Raw genomic sequence first — 24,502 nt, forward strand, 5'->3', positions numbered from 1 at the left:
AAGCCCTCCAGACTGCCCCTTCCTCCAAATAGCAAGCCGCTGACAGCCTGATGTGGGTTTTTACCAAAGAATCCATGTTTGCTTGCCTGCAGGCAGAGCTGGGTGTAGATTGAACTTCATGCGTGATTTTAGGAATGTCATCTCTCCTCTGTAGGCCTTGAGTCAAGAGAGAAATGGGTCCCAATCCATGCTGGAAAGTCCACTAACAAATGTGCGTTTAGCACTTCCACTTTCCAGGAGGGTAATGATTAAAGGTGGCCTTCTCTGAATCAACCCCAGAAGAGTGGCTTTCGGAGTTCCCCAAAACATGAGACATAAACCAAGGACAAAGCCAGGATCAGGTTTATGCCTGCAACAGCTGGGACTTTCAGATTGTTTCAGGTTGAAGAGGCTGAAACAACAGCTGCAGATCTATTCCTTGTCCTTGGGATGGGACATAATGGGTGCAAATACAATTGAGACGCCACCACCATGGCCATTTTCTGCTTTAGTAAATCCTAAGTTATGTCTCAGGGTCTGTGAAGTAAGATGGAAAATTAGTGATTCAGTGTAACCTAATCAAAAACGAAAACATGTAGTTAGGTACCCCCAACCCTATGACTTTTCAAATTCAGGTTCATATTTTTGCTTAAAGATGTGCCAGACTCATCAAGTTGTACAAGCCCTTTACATTATGGAGTATACAGGAAGTGGATAGCCTTTCTAGGTCATTCGTCATTCTCAGGTCTCTCGCAGACATTGTTAGTGGCTCACAGAGCTCTCACCTTCTATCAGACATTCCTTCTCATCACAGAGGTGGTCTGGGCAGTCCCAGGCAGTGATAAGGGGTTCGTACTCAAGATAAAAGTCGTTTGCCATCCCTGACCTAGCCCAACCCATGCATCTGCTTTCCACAGATGGAAAACGGGGCCAGAGATGGAAAGAACCTGGCCAATGTCACTGAGTGAATCAGTGAATTTGTGGGAAGCTAAATAAAAGGCCTAGAATTCTTACAAATGTCAAGGAAAAATTACATTACTGCTTATTTTGCCTATTGTGCTGTATTTGTTCTCTCTTTCAGTTTTCTAGATTATTTGAATTGGTTTTTCCTAATTTTCTGTTTTTGTTTTGTTTTTTTCTCATATAAAAGCAATACTCTATAGAAGTACAAATAAATGAAATGAAAAAAATCCACTCAAATACTCACACATAATAAAACCATTGGTGAGTAAGGTCTATATAGCTTTTCTCTCTCTTATATGTATATAGATATTATCTGTAATATGGAAACAATTCAAGTTTCCTTCTTAGAGTTTCTGGTTAATAAAAACATGATTTCAGGCCAGGCACAGTGGCCCATGACTGTAATCCCAGCACTTTGGGAGGCTGAGGCAGGCAAATCACTTGAGGTCAGGAGTTCGAGACCAGCCTGGCCAACATGGCAAAACCCCATCTCCACTGAAAAAACAAAAAACAAAAACAAAAACAAAACAAAACAAACAAACAACAAAAAGACCAAAAATTAGCCAGGCGTGGTATGCCTGTAATCCCAGCTACTTGGGAGGCTGAGGCAGGAGAATTGCTTAAATCCAGAAGGTGGAGGTTGCAGTGAGCCGAGATTGCGCCACTGCACTTCAGCCTGGATGACAGAGCAAGATTCCTTCTCAAAAAACAAAACGAAAAAACAAACCACTATTTCTGGGGAAGGGGAGGATGAACAGAGGTTGTCTAATGGGTCCGAACATACAGTTAGATAGAAGGTAATAAGTTCTAGTTTCAATAGTACAGTAAGGTGATGGCAGTTAACAATAATTTATTGCATATTTCAAAATAGCTAAAAGAGAAAATTTGAAATGTTCCCAACACAAAGAAATGATAAACGTTTGAGGTGATGGATATTCTAATTACCCAGATTTGATCATCACACATTATAAGCCTGTATCAAATCATATGTACCCCACAAATATGCACAATTATTATGTATCGATTTTTAAAAATCCTACTTCAGGTCATACCCTCGAAATGGACCCACACTGCACATACTGTTTTGTGACCTGCTTTGCATAAATGTTGATCAATCACAATATCTAAATATGCATTTAACTTCCGTTGTTAATCATTCAGATAGACTGTTAGCAAATTTTTGCTACTCTCAGTAATATCCAGGAGAAATCTCTGCTCACGGATTTAATTGTTTTCTTATGAAAATTTCTAGAGGGAATCTGGGTGAAAGGGCAAACACATTTTAAAACTTCTGACGCACAGTGACACATTGTTTCTCAATAACACTCAAAGCAGGGGACTAGCAGTGTATGAAAGATGAAAGGAGATTTTTTTTTAGCAGCTTCTCCATCACAGGGTAGGGTGTCATCACTTCTGTTGTTCTCTTATTCTCCTGTCTGTATGCTTTGTGTAGCAAGGTAGAATGTAGGATTCTCAAAGGTGAAACAGAATTTTTGCTGTACCCATGGTGGATGGTATAACTGAATGCATAACAGTGATAATAATAACAAATTAATATTCACATAGAGTTTACTAAGTGGCAGCCACCAGGCATTAGCTCCTAGGGTTGACAGCTCATTTTTTAGGAGAAGCTCAGAAAGGATGAACAACTTACCTGACACCACACAGGGACAGAGCTCAGCTAAATCTGACAGGCGCCTGCCCCCTAAGGCCCTTTGCTATGCCACCTCCATATAAGCAGTGCAAATAAATATTTGTGCATAGGTTGAATCATTCGTTATTTTCCTCCAGTAGAACAACACGAGCAACTCAGAAGGAGGCAGCCATAAAAATGGGCTAAAAAATGCCAGCTCTCCCAGTCAGTCCTAACTTGAATAGTCCCAAAGGATTTGAGCAATGCTAGATTTGAGGCTATGACCCGAGGGAGTATTTTTATGAAGGGTTTCTTATGACTAAGAACTCTAAGAAGGAAGCTTGAATTATTAGCGTATGAAAATACAGCCATCTAAGATTATCAGTGGCATTTCCTTTTTATAGTGTTTGGCACTAATAATAGCCCCAAACTCCTCAACCCAACTTTCCAGCTTTTTAAAAGAACAGTACTTATGACAATGTCTGAACACTGGGACTCAACCCGAAGGAGAAGGGGAAGGGGCTCGGAGTTGACAGCTGCCTGCCTGAGTGCTGTGCGCCTAGATTCTTAAGGAGGTGAGGCGGGGCACGTGAGGCTGGAGGAGGAGAGAGGCCATGAGGATTTTTATGGAGAACTCAGAACCAAGTCAGATGATCTATCCTGGGCTCCAGGCCCTCTCTCCATGCTCCGTGGCAGCCCTGGTCCTGTTAGGCCCATGGTCAAATTTCTAACAGGGTATCTGAGAAGCAACTGGCCAGCCTCTCTGAGCGCACCTGAAAGGTCTTGGCAAAGCTGAGAGCGATTTTACCAACTAATGTGTTTCCGAGGGTGCCCTGTCCTTTCTCACTTCCATGTTTCTCCCACAGTATGTCTGGCAGTATGTCTCCCTCTTCCTGCCACATGCTCAAGGAATAGTTCATTACATTTCAAGGCTACTTTTGTAAAAATCATTTTTTGAGGTATAATTGACATATATTAATATACATTCATTTTAAGTGCACATACAGCTTGATAAATCCTTTTTTTTTGAGACGGAGTCTCACTCTGTCACCCAGGCTGGAGTGCAGTGGCTCAATCTCGGCTCACTGCAACCTCTGCTTCCAGGGTTCAAGAGATTCTGCTGCCCCAGCCTCCCAAGTAGCTGGGACTACAAGTGCCCACCACCGACTCAGCTAATTTTTGTATTTTTAGTAGAGATGGGGTCTCACCATACTGGCCAGGCTAGTCTCAAACTCCTGATCTGAAGTCATTTACCCATCTCAGCCTCCCAAAGTGCTGGGATTACAGGCATGAGCCACTGCCCCCCGCCACAACTTGATAAATCTTAACAAATGTGTGCACCTGCCCCAATCAAAATTTAGAACATTTCCATTCCCTCAGAAGTCTCCTGCCACCTCCATCCAGTCCCCTCTCTCACCCCAATCCCAGGCAACCACTGATCTTCCTGTCAGTATAGCTTAGTTTTGCCTTTTCTAGAAGTTTCATATACATTGACTTATAGAGTCGTTTCTGGCTTCCTTCACTCCATATGAAGAAAGGAATCATCAATGTTATTGCATATATTAATAGCTTTCATATTGCTGAGTAATAAACTGTTGTGTGGATGTACCACAATGTATCTGGAATTTGAGTTATTGCCAGTTTTCAATTGCTATGAATACAGTTGCTATGCACATTCATGCACAAATCTTTTTGTGGGCATATAGCACATAGGAAGTACGTGGCCTTTCTGGGCCATTCTCTTGTTTCTAGCAGACATTGTTAGTGGGTCACAGAGCTCTCACCTTCTATCAGACATTCCTTCTCATCACAGAGGTGGTCTGGGCAGTCCCTGGCAGTGATAAGGAGTTTGTACTCAAGATAAAAGTCGTTTGCCATCCCTGACCTAGCCCAACCCATGCATCTGCTTTCCACAGATGGAAAACGGGGCCAGAGATGGGAAGAACCTGGCCAGAGTCACAGAGTGAATCAGTGAATTTGTGGGAAGCTAAATAAAGGGCCTAGGTGATTCATTTCTCTCAAGCCAATAAATACTTAGGAGTTGAGTTGCTGGGTCACAGGATAAGGGATACATAAACTGCCAAACTGTTTTCTAAAGCTGAGTATTTTTCTAAGTGGTATCTCACAGTGGCCTTACTTTGCAATTCCCTGATAACTAATAATGTTGAACATCTTTTCATGTATTTGCTGGCCATTCATGTATCATTTTTTTTGAAGGATTTGTTCAAATCTTTTTGTGTGTGTGTGAGTTGCCTTCTTTCATTGAATTTTAAGAGTTCTTTTACGTGTGTTGGGTACAAGTCCTTTATTTAATATTTGCATTGCAAATCTTTTCTTCCAGACTGTGGCCTGCCTTTTCAGTTTCTTAATAGTATCTTTCAAAGTACAGGCAATTTTTAAATTTTAATGAAGTCTAGTTTATCTTTTTTTTTTCTCTCTCTCTCTCCTACGGTTTATACTTTTGTGTCCTGTCCAGGAAATCTTTGTCTACCTCAAGACCGTAGTTTGTGAATATTTTCTCCTCTATTTTTTTCTAGAAGTTTTATAGTTTTAGCTTTTACTTTGTCAACCTAAAATAATAAAAGTTAGAAAATATGATTAAACGTAGAGTTTTTTTTTTAGCACAAGGCTTGAGGACAGCCACCCAGGGAGCACAAATTCCAAAGATGGAATTGCACTGATGTGTTCTGAAGTGCAGAAGTTTGGGGCTGTTTATATAGACAAAGTTTAGGGGGAAAAAACCAGAATTTTAACATTTTTTAAAATATGAGACTTTTTTTTTTTTTTTCCTGAGACAGAGTTTCACTCTGCCACCTAAGCTGGAATGCAGTGGCACTATCAGGGTTCACTGCACGCTCTACCTCCTGAGCTCAGGTGATCCTCCCACCTCAGTCTCCTGAGTAGCTGGGACTACAGGTGTGTGCCATCATGCCCAGTCAATGTTTTATAGATACAGGGTTTCACTATGTTACCCAGGCTGACCTTGAACTCCCGGGCTCCAGTGATTCTCTCACCTTGGTTTCCCAAAATGCTAGGATTCCAGCTGTGAGCCACCATGTCCGGCCTTATGTAAGGCTTAATACATAATTGCAATGGTCTGATTGGTGAAGGTCATCTTTTTCTTTCAGGAAAGATACACTTAACATTCCACACTGAAGATGAAACAGTCATGAGGTCTTTTGTGTCATCTGGTTTGAGTTAGGTACAGAATAATGAAGGAGACAATCTATAACAAAGGTCAGTGATTAGAAGGGGAGGACATCTGGTCTCTGGTCTCTCCCAGTCATTTATAGCACAAGAACAATGAGAAAAGAGAGTTGATCTATAATCTAAGAAGCAGAAGTTGCAACTACATGCTAAGTGACTCCAATCACAGTCAGTTCTCTCTCAAGGTTTAAAGTCTTTCTGGAAGCCAGGTGCAGTGGCACATGCCTATAATCCCAGCAAGTTGAAAAGCCAAAGTGGGCTGATTGCTTGTCTCAGGAGTTCAAGACAAGCCTGGGCAACATGGCGAAACCCTGTCTCTACAAAAAAAAAATACAAAAATTAGCCAGGCGTGGTGGTGCGCACCTGTAGTCCCGGCTACTCGAGGCTAAGGTGGGACTCTGCCTCAGAAAAAAAGTGCTTTGGGGATTCCAGCAGCTTTTGAATGTATTTATTTTCACAACTTTTATCTCTATTATTTATTTCAATTTAAGTTTTCTGTATGATGTGAGCTAAAGGTCAAAGTTCATTTTTTTCATATGGATGTCCAGTTGTTTCAGTAACATTTATTGAAAAGATCACTCTGAGCAGCAACATGGTGGTTGGCAAGAACAAGCACCTTACGAAAGAGAGCAAAAAGGGAGCCAAGAAGTGGCTGATCCATTTTTTTTTCTTTTTTTTTTTTTTTTTGAGACAGTCTGGCCCTATCCCCAGGCTGGAATGCAATGGCATAATCTCAGCTCACTGCAACCTCTGCCTCCTGGGTTCAAGCGATTCTCATGCCTCAGCCTCCCCAGTAGCTGGGATTGCAGGTGCCTGCTACCACGCCTGGCTAATTTTTTTTTTTTTTGAGATAGACTCTCGCTCTGTTGCCCAGGTTAGAGTGCAACGGCACGATCTTGGCTCACTGCAACCTCTGCCCCCCAGGTTCAAGCAATTCTCCTGCCTCTGCCTTCCACGTAGCTGAGATTACAGGCGTGTGCCACCACGCACGGCTAAGTTTTTGTATTTTTAGTAGAGACGGGGTTTCACCATGTTGGCCAGCCTGGTCTCAAATTCCTGACCTCAGGTGATTCACCCTCCATGGCCTCCCAAAATGCTGGGATTACAGGCGTGAGTCACTGCGCCCAGTCTAATTTTTGTATTTTTAGTAGAGATGGGGTTTCACCATCTTGGCCAGGCTGCTCTTGAACTGCTGACCTCAGGTGATCCACCTGCCTCCGCCTCCCAAAGTGCTAGGATTACAGGCGTGAGCCACCACCCTTGGCTGGTTGATCCATTTTCTAAGAAAGACTGGTATGATGTGAAAGCACATGCTATGTTCAGTGCAAGAAATATTGGAAAGACACTAGTCACCAGGACCCAGGGAACCAAAATTGCACCTGGTAGTCTTAAGGGTTGTGTGTTTGAAGTGAGTCTTGCTGATTTGCAGAATGATGAAGTTGCATTTAGAAAATTCAAGCTGATTACTGAAGATGTTCAGGGCAAAAACTACCTGACTAACTTCCAAGGCATGGATCTTACCTGTGACATGGGGGAGAAAGTGGAATTTAGCCTAAGTCAGCCTGGTCCCAGGGTCCCTTAATCTGGAACTCTAAGGCCTTTTTAGAATATTATCTTAACTCTCTGCTTGTTTGTTGAATGAAAAAGGTTCCACGTAGGCCCCACGCCTGTAATCTCAGCACTTTTGGGAGGCCGAGGCAGGTGGATCAACTCAGGTCAGGAGCTCTTGATCAGCCTGGCCAACATGGTGAAACCCCGTCTCTACTGAAAATACAAAAAATTAGCCAGGCCTGGTGACAGATGCCTGTAATTCCAGCTACCCGGGAGGCTGAGGCAGAAGAATCGCTTGAACCCAGGAGGCAGAGGTTGCAGTGAGCCGAGATCGCCCCACCGCACTCCAGCCTGGACAACAAAAGTGAAACTCCGTCTCAAAAAACAAAAAAAAAAAAAAAAAAAAAAGGAAAGAAAGAAAGAAAAAGGGTCCATGTAATTGGTATTGGAAATTTCTCCTCAGTCATCTGTAACTATCAAACTGTGAGTGCAATCCTGAACTAAAAATCTTTAATGATGACTTCGTTCATCACAAAGGTTTCCAACTCTTTGAAAAAAGACAGAAAATCATTATTTCTTCCGACAAGTGCTTCTTCAAATGGGATCCCAATCCTTAAGCCTTGGAGGAATATTGATGTTGGGAGGAAGCCACTGCTCAGCCCCGGTTAGTATAAACTTCTCCTTTTAAAGCTGTTTCCTTGGTTTGGCTTTTTACTCAGAGAACTTTGGTTGCAGAGAACACATGGGAAGGGTTTTGCAACTGTACTGATCAATAAGCTTCAAGAGGTGGGATGGAAATGATGGGCTTAAGTGGTCCTTGGAGACCCTCCGTGAGCCAAATGCACTTTCAAGATATCTACGAAGTGGCTTTTTCCCCTCTCTGTGCCTGTGTCATTTACTGTTCCTAGTTTTAAACCCATGTCTCTATTCAGAGGAAAAGACTACCTTGTGCATTTGTTGCACTCTCTTTCAGATGAAATTTTTAGGACTTTCAAAGAAAACCCTCTGATTTCCAGCCTCTGAGTCATGGTTTTCATATACTATTGAAATCACTCACAGTGTGTGAAAAAGGATGTGTGGTTATGGAGGAGAACCGTGGCCCGGGCAGTAGCATGAATCATTGAAATGTGGTGCATGGAGAACCACCCACCACGGACAGTAAATTCCCTCTACCCGCTTCCTCTGCCCTCAGCATCACCTCCCACTGTCTGCTCTGGCAATTGGTCTAACATACAGGCTCATCAATATCGGTCTGAGTTGGTTGCTAACATCAATTGTTTGCACCTGTATAACTCTTTGTAGTTTGCAAATAATTTGAATAATTTATCGACATCTGCACCTGTTCATTCAGTAAATCTGCACTTAGTAGTAACAGTAATATTATGGGCCCACCAAGGGACAGTTCGCCAGACATCAAACCTATGGTAATTATCAAGAGTTATAAGTCATGGTCACTGCCAAGATGGAGTTGGTAGTCTAGGGCGGGGCTTTTTTTTTTTTTTTAACATAATTCAGTGAAATTTAGGTGAATTGTAATGTAAAATGTGTTTCCTACTGAGGATCACAGTAAAAAACATTGGAAACACACTGATTCAAATTCAGTGGAGGCTATTGTCAAAAGCCCCCAAATCCAACCTCCTCATGGCCATCGGAGAGCTGTAGAGTCTAGTGCAGGAGGCAGCCATATTATTACTATCATTGCTTGTAAAGGTGTTTGCCAGGCACTGTATTTTGCTGCAGAAGCAAAGGCGATCAAACACACATGTCCTCATCTTTATTTTTGAGGGCTCCCCCATGACCCTCAGAATGAAGGCTCAACACCCTCACCTGACCCAGAAGCCACATCTAGTTCTCACTTCTGACTATCTCTCCGGCTCCCTTCCCCATTCTCATAACACTCCCCCTCTTCCTCTACAGATGCCCTCCTGACACTAGCTGCCTGGAAACACCTCTCCGTCTTTGAACACTCAGCGTGAGTATCACTTCCTCTGTGCCTTTGTCCCTCTCCTCCAGGCAAAACTAACTGCTTCATGCTTGGTCTCCTACAATTACCTTTCTCACCCCCCTTCTTCTGGCACCCTTTTTTGGGGAAAGGGGAAAGATCTTGCCACCTCCCACCCTTTGCCACATGGTGCTAACAACAGGCAGGGCTCGTAGCACAGGCTCTTGATTTTGGCCTAGAATGCCATATTCTGTCTACTGTAATTGATCCAAGGATGACATATAACCCAAGCAAGGCCAATCAAAGTCCATGAGCCAGTATCTTCGCTTCTGTGTTGAGATGGTTTCCACTGGGTCTCGAAAGTGTCCTCAATGTATAGTCTCTAATGTTACAGCACTCTTATTTGTCTCCACCCTGTCTCCTTCTTCCACACTATAAATTCCTTCAACACAGGGACTGTTCTTTTTTATTTAAAAAGTATGTTTACCAGGTATGGAGGCTCATATGTGTAATCCTAGAACTTTGGGAGGCTGAGGCAGAAGGATCACTTGAGGCCAGGAGTTTGAGGCCTGCCTGGGCAACGGAGCAAGCCCTCATCTCTATTTTAAGAAAAAAAAAGTGTATGAATCTGTACGTGTAAAAACTAATATGTTCTCTTTACAGGATATTTGTTGGCAATTTCTCTGTAGAAAATTTTGAAAACACACAAAAAAGTTGTTGAACACCTGTAATCCTCTCTCTCCCAAACGTATTTTAAAACAGTCTTTTTACAATGCAGATACACATAGTACTCACATTTTACACAATTAGCATATAATTGAACATGTGATTTTAAATTCATATTTTTCTCTTAGTAATCTACTATGAAAACGTTTTCATGTTACTAGATATTTTCCATATAATTTTTATGGGTTGTCTATTATTCTGTCATGTGGACAAAATGTATCATGGTCTATTAATCAACTTTTATCAGAAATTTTGGTGGTTTTTAAGAGCCTAGGAGAACAAAAAAAGAAGGAAATAAAACACTTTTTTTTTTTTTGAGATGGAGTTTTACTCTTGTTGCCCAGGCTGGAGTGCAGTGACGCGATCTCAGCTCACCACAATCTCCGCCTCTCAGGTTCAAGTGATTCTCCTGCCTCAGCCTCCTGACTAGCTGGGATTACAGGCATGCACCCCATGCCCGGCTAATTTTGTATTTTTAGTAGAGATGGGGTTTCTCCATGTTGGCCAGGCTGGTCTTGAACTCCCGGCCTCAGGTGATCCACCTGCCTTGGCCTCCCAAAGTGCTGGGATTACAGACATGAGCCACTGTGCCCGGCCTAATAAAACACATTATTTAAAAAAGAAATTTTGGTAGTTTCTACTTCTATTATGAAAAAGACTTGATACTACAAAGAATGGTCTCTTTACTAAATGATGCTGGATCAGTAAGATATCTATATGGTGAATGCATTTGTTATCTATTGCTGTGTAACAATATTACCACAAACTTGCTCCTTAACACAACACACACTTATTACCTTACAGTTTCTGTAGACAAGAGTTTGGGCATGGCTTACCCAGGCCCTCTGCCTCAGGGTCTCACAAAGCTGCAGTCAAAGTGTTGGCCAGCAGCCGGGTGCAGTGGTTCATGCTTATAATCCCAGCACTTTGGGAGGCCAAGGTGGGAGGATCACTTGAGGCTAGGAGTTCAAGACCAGAGTGGACAAGATAGCAAGCTCCTGTCTCTGGATTAAAAAAAAAAAAAAAACTTGGAGTGGTAGTGTGCACCTGTAGTCCCAGTTACTCAGGAGGCTGAGGCAGGAGGATTACTTGCATCCAGGAATTGGAGGCCGCAGTGAGCTATGATTGTGCCCCTGTACTCCAGCCTGGGCAAAGGGGAAGACCTCATCTCAAAAAATAAGAAAGTGGTGGCCAGCATTGCAGTCTTTTCTGAGGCTGGACCAGGGAAGGACCTGCTTCAAACTTGCGTGGTTATTGGCAGAATTCAGTTCCTTACAGGATGGAAACTGAGGGCCTCAGTTCATTGCTGGCCGTTGGCTTAAGGCTGCCCTCACCTCCTTGACACATGGCCCTCTCCACAGAGTAGCTTGAAACAAGGCAACCTGCTTCTTAAAAGCCAACAAGGGAGGCAGTCTCCTTCCAAGTTGGGTGTTACAATCTAATATAACACAATCATGTACTGTACATACAATCACATACATCAGTCACCTTTGCTGTATTCTATGACTTAGAAGCAAGTTAGGGATCCCATCCACACTCAAGAGCAGGGATCACAGAAGAACACAAACATGAGGGTGGGAACTGTGGGGACTGCCCTGGAGTCTGTCTGTCTCAGTGAGGTTCCCACACTTTCTCCATATATGGTACCTTTAATGTCTCAGTAATTTTTTTCATGGCAACCCTCAGTCAAAAGAAATACCTAAAAGTTCTTAATCCCAGCACTTTGGGAGACCAAGGCAGGTGGGCCATCTGAGGTCAGGAGTTCGAGACCAGCCTGGCCAACATGGTGAAACCCCGTCTCTACTAAAAATACAAAAATTAGCTGGGTATAATCGCATGTGCCTGTAATCCCAGCTACTTGGGTGGCTGAGGCAGGAGGATCACTTGAACCCAGGAGGTGGAGGTTGCAGTGAGCTGAGATCGTGCCCTTGCATTTCAGCCTGGGTGACAGAACAAGACTGTCTCAAAAAAAAAAAAAAAAAAAAAAGAAAGAAATAAAGAGAAAGAAATACCTAACAGTTCTATTTATTAAGTAGTTAGATCCAAACAACTCAATGAATAATTGTATCTTAACAATGTAGTAATCGTTTGGAAAAAAAAATACTTGTAAATTGAAAGAAGAAAATATTTTGTTTTTAAGTAACCACAATATTGACCAACAGACTGTAGATCATGCTCCTGTTGAGCACTGCACAGCTTCTCAGGTCTTGGAATCAGACAACATCATCATTTTCATTTCCTGATTTCACATGGTATTTACTTTTTATCATAGCAACCTCAAAAAACCCCGCTTTGCAAAAATATCATGTCATTGAAAGGAATGGAGTATGATTTAACATTGAAATTGTGAACTATTTCCAGCTAACAGTTTTATATGGTATCCAACAGTTCTCACTGTGCTTCCCTCAAAAAGGTAAAATGTCCCATGCCCCCTCTCTAAGTTGACTGCAGTGCCCAAGGGTGACTTGGTGCGCAGTTTGGGAAACACGGCCCTATGGAAAAAATTATCTTGATCTCTACCTCACATCATAAAGATAAATTTCAGATAGGTTATAGATCTAAACGTAAAATGAATGTAGTAAAGTTTTTTGAGAAAAACATAGGAGAATGTTTTTCTGCTCCTGGGGTGGGAAACAATTTCTTTTTCTTTTTCTTTCTTTTTTTTTTTTTTTTTTGAGACAAGTTCTTGCTCTGTCATCTAGGCTGGAGTGCAGTGGTGTGATCTTGGCTCACTACAACCTCTGCCTCTTGGGCTCAAGTGATCCTCCTGGGCCACCACAGCAAACTAATTTTTGTATTTTTTTGTAGAGACAGGGTTTTGCCACGTTGCCCAGGCTGGTCTGGAGCTCCTGGGCTCAAGACATCTGTTTGCTTTGGCCTCTGAAGTGCTGGTATTACAGGTGTGAGCCACAGCGCCTGGCCAACAATTTCTTAAATAGGATACAAAAAGTAGTACTCATAAAAAAGATGAATTCTAAGATATTAATATTAAGAATTGCTTTGTATCAAAGGAGAGTAAAGAGATACCCTGTGAAGTGGAAGAATATAGTTTCATATATATGACGGACCAAAGGCTTATAGCCAGGATATTTAAAGAACTCCTGCAAACCAACAGAAAAAAACAGCTCACTCACTTAAAAAATGGAAAACACACTTGAACAGGCTCCTCGAGAAAGGGAATATCTAATGGCCAATAAACAGATGACAAGGTTTTCACTAATCATCTTATTCACCATCAGGGAAATGAAAGTTGAAACCAAAAGTCAATACCAACACATACCCACCAGATGGCTAAATTTTTTTAAGAAATGGAAAATGTCGAGTGTTATCAACCATGTGAAGAAACCAGAAGTCTCTCACAAAGTTGATTGAGGTGTAAATGGACGCAATCATTTTCTTAGACAATGTCTTCTAAAGCTGATCATTACTATGACTCAGCAACGTCAGTCCTAAGTATATACCCAAAAGAAATGCAGATATATGTTAACCAAAAGAATGCTCACAACAGCACTGTTTGTAATAGTCTCAGTCTAGAGACAACCCAAATGTCTATAAATGGTAGAACAGATGAATAAACTGTGGTACATTCTGATGATGGAATACTATGCAGAATAAACAATCTATAACTACATTAACAATATCGTGAAATCTCACAAACACAAAACTTAAGCAAAAGAAGCCAAGACCTTCCCATATCCCTTTCCCCCAAGTTACATACTGGATGATTCTATTTATATAAAGTAAAAAGAGGCAAAATTAATCTATATTATTAGAAGTCAGGCTAGTAGTTACCCTTGATTGAAGGGGGATCTGTGACTAGAAGGTGGCGAAAGGGGACTTCTGGAGTGCAGGGCATGTTCTCTTCTCTTTTTTGATAATGTGGGTGTGTTCAAACTGTGAAAATAGTTGAACTGTTTACTGTAATATGTACACTCTTTTTTTTTTTTTTTTGAGACGGAATCTTGCTCTGTCGCCCAGGCTGGAGGGCAGTGGCGCGATCTTGGCTCACTGCAACCTCCACCTCCTGGGTTCAAGCAATTTTCCTGTCTCAACCTCCCGAGTAACTGAGATTACAGGTATGCACCACCACACTCGCCTAATTTTTGTATTTTTAGTAGAGATGGGGTTTCGCCATGTTGGCCAGGCTGATCTCGAACTCCTGACCTCAGGTGATCCTCCCGTCTGGGCCTCTCAAAATGCTGGGGGATTATAGGTGTGAGCCACTGTACCCGGTCTATGTGCACTCTTTTAGTATGTTTGTTACACTTCAATCGGAGTTGAAAAAATAACGCTGCAATGAACATCATGATAGCTATGTTTTTGCAGAAATTCCTGTTTTTTTCTTTTGACTAAATTTCTAGAAGTGGAATTGCTGAATCACATGGTTCGAACATTTGCATAGCTTTCAATAGCTCTTATCAACTCTCCAGGGGCTGCTTTTATCTCCTTGTACCTAGCACTTGACACTGTCTAAAGACGTTTGTTGAATGGGTGAATGAATGAAGGCCTTCTTTCAGGTCCTGGAATGAATGGAGGCCTTTGAAGCCTGAGAACAGTTGCTGTCTCCACCACCTGAAACTTTCTTCCCCCTGTTCTTCATACTGCAAACTCTCAGCTCAAAAAACAATTCAAGGGAGCCTTCCCCACCATGCTGTCTAAAGCAGTCCTCCTTTCTCATTCTCTCTTTTAGCATCAATTGTTTATAAATCTCAATGTGTAATTATTCTATTTTATGTATCTGTGTATTCACTCGCTTGCTTACTGTCATCTTTTCCACTGGATGCTGAGTACCATGAAGATAGGAATGACATGTGTCTTTGTCCACTCCTATAATCCCAGCAGCCAGCACAGTGCCTAGAATGGAGGAGGCCTTTGCGTGAGTGAGATATTTACAGTCACAAGTGACAGACCTCTAACTCAGACTAGCTTAAGCAAAAAAGAAAATTATTGGCTCACGTAGTTGAAAAGTTGAGGGGGCTGATTTCAGACATGGCTAAATCCACAGGTTCAAATAATAATGCTAGGACCTTGTCTCTCTCTTTCTCCGTATCTCTTACCACTGTTTGACTTCATTTTTTAGACAGGTTCTTTCCTGACATGGCAGCAAGAAGACAACTCATAGCCCCAAACTCACATTGCTTACCGTCTCAGACAAGAGGAAAGCAAATTTTTGACAGAGCTGTCAAGAGTATTGGGGAAGATGCCCATTGATCCAGCTTAGGGCCTTACACCCATCACTGAGCCAAGCACAGTGGGTTTAATGATGCGGTTCTACACCCAGGCCTTGTGTCCTTGCCTATTCCTGAGCAGTGGCTGGGGAGGAGAGGAAGATCCACCCACTCAGACCACAAGAGCAGATGTGAGCAAGGGGTGACTCATTTGCCTAATTCTCACTTCAACTTACCGCTCAACCAGCTGCAGGAACTCGACTTTCTGAGTGCGTGCAGCTATTAACCTAAAACTAGGCAGCCGAGACCTACAAGTCATCGAGCTAAGTGGAGCCAGCTGAAATTAAGTGCGTTCTTAAACATGATTGCCGTTTTAAACGATAATTTCAACTTTCATTTTAGACTCAGGAGTACCTGTGCAGGTTTGTTACATGGATATATTGCATGATGCTGAGGTTTGAGATGTGAATGATCCCGTTACCCAGGTAGTAAGCATAGTATCCAATAGCTTTTTTTTCAATCCTTGCCTCACTCCCTCCCTTCCCCCTCTAGTAGTCCCCATTGTCCATTGTTTCCATATTTATGTCCACGTGCACTCAATGTTTAGCTCCCACTTATTTATGAGAACATGCAATATTTGGTTTTCTGTTCCTGTGTTAATTTGCTTAGGATAATGGCCTCTAGCTGCATCCATGTTGCTGCAAAGAACATTATTTCATTCTTTTTTATGGCTGCATAGTATTCCATGGTGTATGTAGACCACATTATCTTTATCCAATTCACCACTGGTGGGTACCTAGGTTAGCTGATTCCATGTCTTTGCTATTGTGAATAGCACTGCAATGAACATGTGAGTGTACATGTCTTTTTGGTAGAATGATTTATTTTCTTTCGGATTTATACCCAGTAATGGCATTGCTGGGTTGATGGTAGTTCTATTTAAGTCCTTTGAGAAATCTCCAAACTGCTTTCCACAGTGGCTGAACTAATTTACATTCCCACCAGCAGTGTATAAGCATTCCTTTTTGTCCACAGCCTTGCCAGCATCTGTTGTTTTCTGACTTTTTAATAATAGCCATTCTGACTAGAGTATGGTATCTCATCGTAGTTTTGATTTGCATTTCTCTGATGATTAGGGATGTTGAGTTGATTGCCATTTTTAATTGGGTAGTATATTGCTGGGTTTTCCCTGAATGCTTTTGCCTCTGAAGTTTATTTAGGGGTTTAGGTGGAAGTCGGTCCTTTGTAACAAACATGGGGGTGGAGTTCATATATAAGACTTTTTCCCTTCACAATCCTTATTCTAAATGGGTCTGTTTATACAAGTTTCTTGATCTGTTTAAAGATCACACCCCCACTCTTCCTGTTTTATCCACATCCTTCTCCTGCTTCAACCAGATCAATCCAAAGTTGACTGAGCTAAGTGAAAAACAGGAATTTTCATATTGGTATGCACGGGGGGCATCAGATACATAAACTTGCTGGCAGCCTTAGTATTCACAGCCTTGCAGACTCACCACTTCAGACTTTTCATTTGACTCCTTTTTCAGGATTTGTCCGTGACCTTGAGGAAGTCAATTTCCTCTTTCTGGACCTTAGTAGCCCTAGCTATAAAATGAAATGGTGACCCTATCTGCAGGACGAGATGGTTTCTAAAGTGTCCCGTAGGTTTCTGATTCTGGAATTACCTCTTCCTCTCCTTAGCAATCTGGCGATGACAGGGTCACCTTTAAGTGTGGATTCCAAACTTTGAGGTGGCTGCAAAACAGTTATGTGATATGTGGTATCACGCAAAACGAAAACGTGAGACCCCTTCTCCAAAAATTAGTAAGAATTGCAAAATGCCAATACCAGAGCATTAAATCGAGTGTGGGGCTCTCCTGAGAGTGACGCCCTGTGCAACTGCCTGGATTGTACTTCTGGGAAACCAGCCCTGGGTGCCTGAGCTGATTAGATGTGATACAGATATGTGAGACAGGCGCTAACCAGCTGCGCTCATGTTCCTCCTCCAAATTCTGCATTGTGTTTCCACCATGTTTTGCAGGGATATCAAAATCAAATACCAGCAAAATAAATGAATGATGTAGGCTAGGGGCAGTGGTGAGAAAAAAGGAGCAGCTGATACTGAGCTTTAAGCAATTGTCACCATGAAAGAATTTAGACTTACCATTGTCTGACTTTTCTAATTTTTCATGAGAAGCCACAATCAGGAATTTTTTTTTCTCTGATTTTTGAAAGCTTGGCAACTGTTCAGAAAAAATATCCAAAATTTGGAAACGAGGCAAAAGAATGACTGCAGTTTCTTTCATTCGGTGGCATCTAAGATCAGTGGCTCTCAAAGTGTGTTCCCTGGTGAATAGCATCTGCATCACCTGAGAACAAATCATCAGTCTGCCCCAGATGTACTAAATCAGAAACTCTGAGGCTGGAGATCAGCATTCTGTGTTGTAATGAGTCCTGCAGGGAATTTTGCTTTAAGCTTAGGTTTGAGAATCACTGCCCTTAACCACTCACTGTCTTTTCTGTTCAGGGCATTGTCTAACTCCGGGGGAACACAGGATTGTTTCACCCGCTGTTTACTGTTTATGATTAATTAGGGGTCTGACATTTTATAACTCTGTTAAGTTGGATGTAAAATTATAGAAAATGAATAAATTGTCAATGATTTTTTTTTTTTTTTTTGGTCCAGTAAAGCTGTGAATGATTATCATCTGGTAGAGAAGATAACCCCAAAGAATGTAGTTTGATTGCCCTGTAGGTCATTAACCAGTTTGGAACTCAATCTTGAGTTCCTTTGTCCAGTTTTTCCTGTCCTTGTTTGAACCACCTTGGTGATCTTGCTGGTTCTCTGATTAGTTAATTAAAACTTGGAAAATGCTCACTATGTATTTTTATGATAATTACATTTTTAACATTTTGAAAATATTTTGGACATAACTACAATCCAAATTATTTTTACAACACTTTGTTGGCCCACAGGTCACTAGCTCATGACCTCTCACCGAGAGGATTCCACCTGCCTTATTATCCATACCGTAAACATCCTTGACCATTTGCTCCTATTATTCTTAATTTCTCCTCCCACTCTCTCCTTCTTGTCACATGAGGCCATTTGCCTTTCCCCAAACACTAAACACTTCCCATCTCCATGCCTTTGTTCATATGCACTTTTCTGCTTCAAGGCTCAACTTCAAAACCCCTCCGTCATGAAGCCTCCTACAATCCCTGTTTATACCCAATCTCTCCTTTTTCTGGGTTTTTTTCCAAGCCTTAGCTTCCATTCCAGGAAAACACTTGTTTTCTCTTACCATATGTAAAATCAAGTTTGGACAGTCTCCTAGCAATGCTTTTCAGACTTTAAGTAGCAGCCAAATCACCTTGGGTTTTTTTTGGATCTTATTAAAATGCAGCTTCTGATTCAGGAGGTCTGGGTGGGAACTGAGAGTCTGCATTTCTAATAGGCTCCAGGTTCTGCTGATGCTGCTGGTCTGTGGACCACACTTGGGCTAGTGAGGCTCTAGAAGGCAGGGGCTCTTACCCAGGAGCCTCTGTTTCCAGGGCAAGTCACAGCGCTTTGCATACAGCTGAATGAAAAATTCATAGGCCCAGATGTCCCTCGGGTGTGGCTATAAATGCAAAAGGTTGCTGCTCTGAAATCTGTATCCCCACGTCATCCCCGTGGGAGAAAACACCCACACTAAGGTTCTACCTTTTTTTCCTCCTTTCCCCTCTTGGAATTGTGTCCTGGCTGTGTGACCTTAGGGAAGTTGTTTACCCCTAAAATGCCAATTTTCTCTTCTGTGAAATGGGATCCTAACACCCAGTTCATATGGCTTTTTGAATGGATCAAATAAGATAACGGAGTGAAATGTCTGCAAAAGGTTGGTGTAACCTCTAAATCCCACCGAGGCTTTATGTGGAAAGGGGAAAAAGCACCTAGGGAAGGGTGGCTGCTAGCTGAGGAGGGGAAACAGCTGCAGGAAGCTGGCTCCTATGATACATTTTGCATCATTATCTATTAAAAATATTTGACTTCCGGTTTCTAGTCCTGCATGAAAGGAGCTTAGAAGTCACCACTCTGTCCTAACAACAAGTAAAAAGCTTAACGAACTGAAAAATCAGCTCTTCTTAGGTCCAGCGGAGAAGTGAGGTTATATGGCAAACTGCTGCCCACAAAATTGGAGAAACAGACAGATACAGAGAATCATAACTTATTAGAGCAGAAACCCACCAGCAGGAACCTCCTGGGAGGTGCTGGGGGAAGAAAACTGGAACTGTAATTGACAAACTGCTAAAGACTCAGTGTGGATAATTCTGAGAGCTAAAACTCTAGGGGGACCCAATCATAGGTGGTTCCCACACTTTTGTGGGTTTTATCTCCAGAAACTCTACTAGGTTTTCACAGTGAATAGCCAAGAAATTTCCCCTTGTACTCTGGGAGGAGAAGGTCAAAAGGAATCATTTTGAAACAGGCCAGTGCATTGTGTTCTTAAGACCTGCCCTCTGGAGAAACTATTTCACCAGAGCCCTAACCTGCTGGGGTTTTCACAGAGCCTAACCTACCTGGGGGACAGAAGAATACCCAACTCTGACTCCCTCTAGCCATTTCATCCCACCTAAGGTCAGGAGGGGGACCGAGTAGCACTTGTGAAGTTCACAGTCTGTGCGCACAGGCTCACCAAAAGACTGAGACCTCATCATAGGACTGCAAAACATTTCTCTTTCCCCCATACTTTACCACGACATTACTACAGGACTATTTACTGTAGTTTTTTTTTTTTTTACCCAGTACATTATGTCTACCTTTAAACACAAAATTAAAAGGCACACTAAAATTAAAAAAACACAGTTTGAAGAGACTGAACAAGCACCAGAACAAGAGTCAGATATGGCATCAAAGTTGGAATTATCAACTGAAAATGTTTATTTTATTTATTTATTTTTGAGAACAGAGTCTCGCTCTGTTGCCGAGGCTGGAGTACAGTGGCGTGATCTCTGCTCACTGCAACCGCTGCCTCCCGGGTTCAAGCAATTCTCCTGCCTCAGCCTACTGAGTAGCAGGGACTACAGGCATGTGCCACCATGCCCAGCTAATTTTTGTTATTTTTAGTAGAGACAGGGTTTCACCATGTTGGACCAGGCTAGTCTTAACTCCTGACCTCAGATGATCCACCTGCCTTGGCCTCCCAAATTGCTGGGATTACAGGCATGAGCCACCATGCTCAACCAACTGAAAAAAAAAACTTAAATATGATTAATATGCTGAGGGCTTTAATGGATAAAGAGACAACATGCAAGAACAGATAGATAACATAAACAGAGAGGAGGGAATTCTAAGAATTAAAAAGAAATGTTAGAGATTAAAATCACTGTTACAGAAATGAAGAATCTATGATGGGCTCATGAGTAGACTGAACACGGCTAAGAAAAAAATCTCTGAGCCTGAGGATGTGAGAATAGAAATTTGCAAAACTGAATAGCAAAGAGAAGAAAAGACTGAAAAAATAAAACAGAATACCCAAGAATTTTGAGACAAGTACAAAAGGTACAGATATGCACAATGAAAATACCAGAAGGAGAAGAAAAAGAGAAAGGAGCAGAAGCAATATGTGAATTTCCCCAATGACAGACACCAAACCACAGATCCAAAAAGCTCAGAGAACACCAGGCAGGAGATATGCCAAGTAAACAAACAAACAAACAAAAAACAGGGACACCTAGTCACACACAAGAAATATGTTAAAATGAACAAACAAATGAAAAACTACACTTAGGAATATCATAATAAAACTTCTGAAAATCAAACACAAAGGCAAAATCTTGAAAGAAGCCAGGGGAAAGAATAAAACACCTCACTTAAGGAAGAGCAAAAAATTGGACCTAGCTTTTCAGAAACCATGCAAGCAAGAAGAGAATTGAGTGTAATATTTAAAGTGTTAAAAGAAAAATCCCACCAATCCAGAATTCTGTACACCATGGTACAGAATTCCTCAACAACAAAGGAGAGGTCGAGCGCAGTGGCTCACGCCTGTAGTCCCAGCACTTTGGGAGGCCGAGGTGGGTGGATTACCTGAGGTCATGAGTTCAAGATCAGCCTGGCCAACATGGTGAAACCCTGTCTCTACTAAAAAAAAAAAAAAGAAAGAAAAAAAAATTACCCAGGAGTGGTGGCATGCACCTGTAATTCCAGCTACTTGGCAGGCTAAGGCGGGAGAATCTCTTGAACCTGGAGCGAGCAGGTTGCAGTGAGCCGAGATTGCGCGATTGCACTCCAGGCTAGGCAACAGAGTGAGACTCTGTCTCAAAAAAAAAAAAAAAAAAAAACTAGGGAGAAATAAAGCCTTTCTCAAACAAAAATGGAAGGAATTTGTTGCCAATAGATCTGCGTTGCAAGCATTTTTTTTTTTTTTTCTCAGATGGAGCCTCTCTCAGCTGCCCAGTCTGGAGTGCAGTGGCGCGATCTCGGCTCACTGCAACCTCCACCTCCCAGGTTCAAGCGATTCTCCAGCCTCCTGAGTAGCTGGGACTACAGGCGTGCACCACCAAGCCCAGCTAATTTTTGTATTTTTAGTAGAGATGGGGTTTCACTATGTTGGCCAGGATGGTCTCAATCTCTTGACCTCATGATCCACCCGTCTTGGCCTCTCAAAGTTCTGGGATTACAGGGGTGAGCTACCACGCCCAGCCAATAAATATTTTTTAAAAGTTCTTCAAGGAGAAGGAAATTGATATAGGGTCAGAAACTTAGGTTTGCATAAAGAAAAAATGAGCAACAGAGAATAAATAAATGACAATAAAATTGAAACTTTTATTTTTCCTATTCTTAATTCTTCTAAGGGATAACATTGTGTTCCAAATAATAATAGCAACAATATATTCAATTATAAATGTTTATGTATATATGTGCATGATTATCTGTTAGAGAAATGAATCACAGCAATAATACAAGGAATGGGAGGAATTAGGACTATTTTCTTATTATAAGGTATTCACACTACCCAGGAAGTGGTACAGTGTTATTTGAAAGTGGACTTGGATTAGTTGTAAATGTATTTTCAAACCCTAGGACAACCTGATATGCTAAAAAAGGAGAGAAAATAGAATCATAAAAATGCTCAAAGCCACAGAAGCCAGAGAAAATATGAAAGACAAAGATAGGAACACAGAATAAGGGCAACATATAGAAAACAGTAACAAATATGATAGGTAATAGTTCATCTATATCAACAATCACTTTAGATGTCAAAAGTCTAAATATATCAATTAGAAGACAGTTCAGAGTAGATCAAACAAGAAGACTCAACTATATGTCATCTGTAATAAACTCAACTTTAAATATAAAGACACACATAGATTAAAAGGAAAGGGATAGAGAAAAATACACCCTGCAAATACTAATAAAAAGTGATTGTACTGTAACAGAGCAGACTTCAGAGCAAGGAATAAAGGGGGACATTATATAATGATGAAGGTGTCAATATTCCAGGAAGACATAACAGTCCTTAAAGTGTATGCACCTAACAGAGAGCATCAAACTATGTGAGGCATAGTTGATAGAACATAGCTGATAGAACATAGCTGATAGAACAACAAGGAGAAATAGATGAAGGCACTATTATAGTTGAGGACCTCAGTGTTCCTCTGTTGGTAACAGGTAGATAAAGCAGGCGGAGTATCAGTAAGGGCATAGTTGAACCCAATAGTACTTCATTCAACAACAGCAGATTCATACATTCTCAAGACGTCATGGAACATTCACCAAGATAAACCCCGTTCTGAGCCATAAAACACGCCTTAACAAATTTAAAAGAATAGAAAGTATACAAAGGCTGCAGTCAGATTTCAACTGAATGAAATTAGAAATCAGTAACAGAAAAATAGGTGGAAAATCCCCAGATACTTGGAGATTTAAAAAAATACTTTTCACTGGGGATGGTGGCTTATGCTTGTGTAATCCCAGCAATTTGGGAGGCTAAGGCAGATGTATTGTTTGAGGCCAGGAGTTCAAGACCAGCCTGGCCAACACGGTGAAACTCTGTCTCTGCTAAAAATACAAAATATTAGCTGGGTGTTGTGGCACACGCCTGTAGTCCCAGCTACCCTAGAGGCTGAGGCAGGAGAATCACTTGAACCTGAGAGGCAGAGGCTGCAGTGAGCCGAGATAGAGCTCCTGCACATTACCAATGTTTAACTGTTTCTGACCTACAAAGTCAACACTTCCTGATAGTTTAACCTTCATGGGACTGTTATGGGCATTAAATGAGATGATGTAGGCACTGTGCTTGGAACCAATCAGGGTGCTCCATATATGATAGTTGTTATTATGCACCATGTTGGGGACAGTACCCAATGTTGACAAATCAAAGGACACGAGTCATATGTCAAGAAACTTGATCCTCCTCTGTAATCAGTCACTTAATTTACTTGTCAGTTCCTACCAGCTCCTTTCTTTTATGCCCCTCCCCCTACCATGATTGTAATAGTGGAAACCCTATCTCAGATTCTCTGTAGATTTTAGCAGATGCTGGGAACATAATAGGTATTCAGTGAATGCTTGCTGAATGAATGATTTCAAGAGCTTTGTGAGTTATCCAGGGTTTAGGAAGATTTGCTTCTTCTGTGAATTATTTAAAAAAACAGAAATAAAGACTAAAGTCTTTACTATATCCATAAAACTTGAGTAAAAGACTCTCTTTAGGCTTTAATTCCTTTCATTAAAATGGATATAATCATCCTACCTGGCTACATCATGGAGTATTTGAAGAGCCAGATAATTGTTAAGAAACTACACATCCCTTACAATGGCTAAAATCAAAAGAACTGGCAATACCAAATGCTGACAAGGAAGCAGAGCAACCAGAACTTTCATACCTTGCTTGTGGGAAGGCAAAGTTGTACAACCACTTTGGAAAATATTTTTTGCAGTTTCTTGTAAAGTTAAACGTATACTTAACCACAATACCCAGTGGAATTGCTTTCACCCTACGGAAACGAAAGATTGTGTTCACATAAAACCTGAATATATATATAGTGACTTTATTCATAATCATCCAAGACTGAAACACTCAAATATCCTTCACAGGTGACCGAATAAACTGACAATGATACATCTATACAATGGAGTACTACTGAATGATAAAAAGGCAGGAAATATTGATAATGCAGTGACCTGGATGAATCTTAAATGCACTATGCTAAGTGAAAGAAACCATATCCAGAGTCTATATCCTGTGTGCTTCTATTTATATGACATTCTGGAAAAGGCAAGTTGAGAAGGACATAAAATAAACCAGTGATTCCAGGAGTGAGGGGAGTGGCTGAATGCATAGAGAT

General features: G+C 41.4%; 1 protein-coding gene across 2 annotated transcripts in view; it reads left to right on the forward strand.

Moving 5' to 3' along the window:
* The window catches only part of LOC105482367 (ADAM metallopeptidase domain 19), a 136,514-nt gene that overhangs the window by 3,943 nt on the left and 108,069 nt on the right, over positions 1-24,502 (forward strand). The window contains exons 1-2 of one of the 2 annotated variants that reach the window (XM_071098156.1): positions 7,877-7,997; positions 9,251-9,305. The gene's annotated coding sequence lies outside the window, so the exon portion shown is untranslated. Of the gene's footprint in view, positions 1-7,876; positions 7,998-9,250; positions 9,306-24,502 lie in introns of those variants that run through there. The other variant, XM_071098155.1, reaches the window with a different exon arrangement.

This window comes from Macaca nemestrina, chromosome 6 (genome assembly GCF_043159975.1).
Source record: "Macaca nemestrina isolate mMacNem1 chromosome 6, mMacNem.hap1, whole genome shotgun sequence".
NCBI classification, from domain to species: Eukaryota; Metazoa; Chordata; class Mammalia; order Primates; family Cercopithecidae; genus Macaca; species Macaca nemestrina.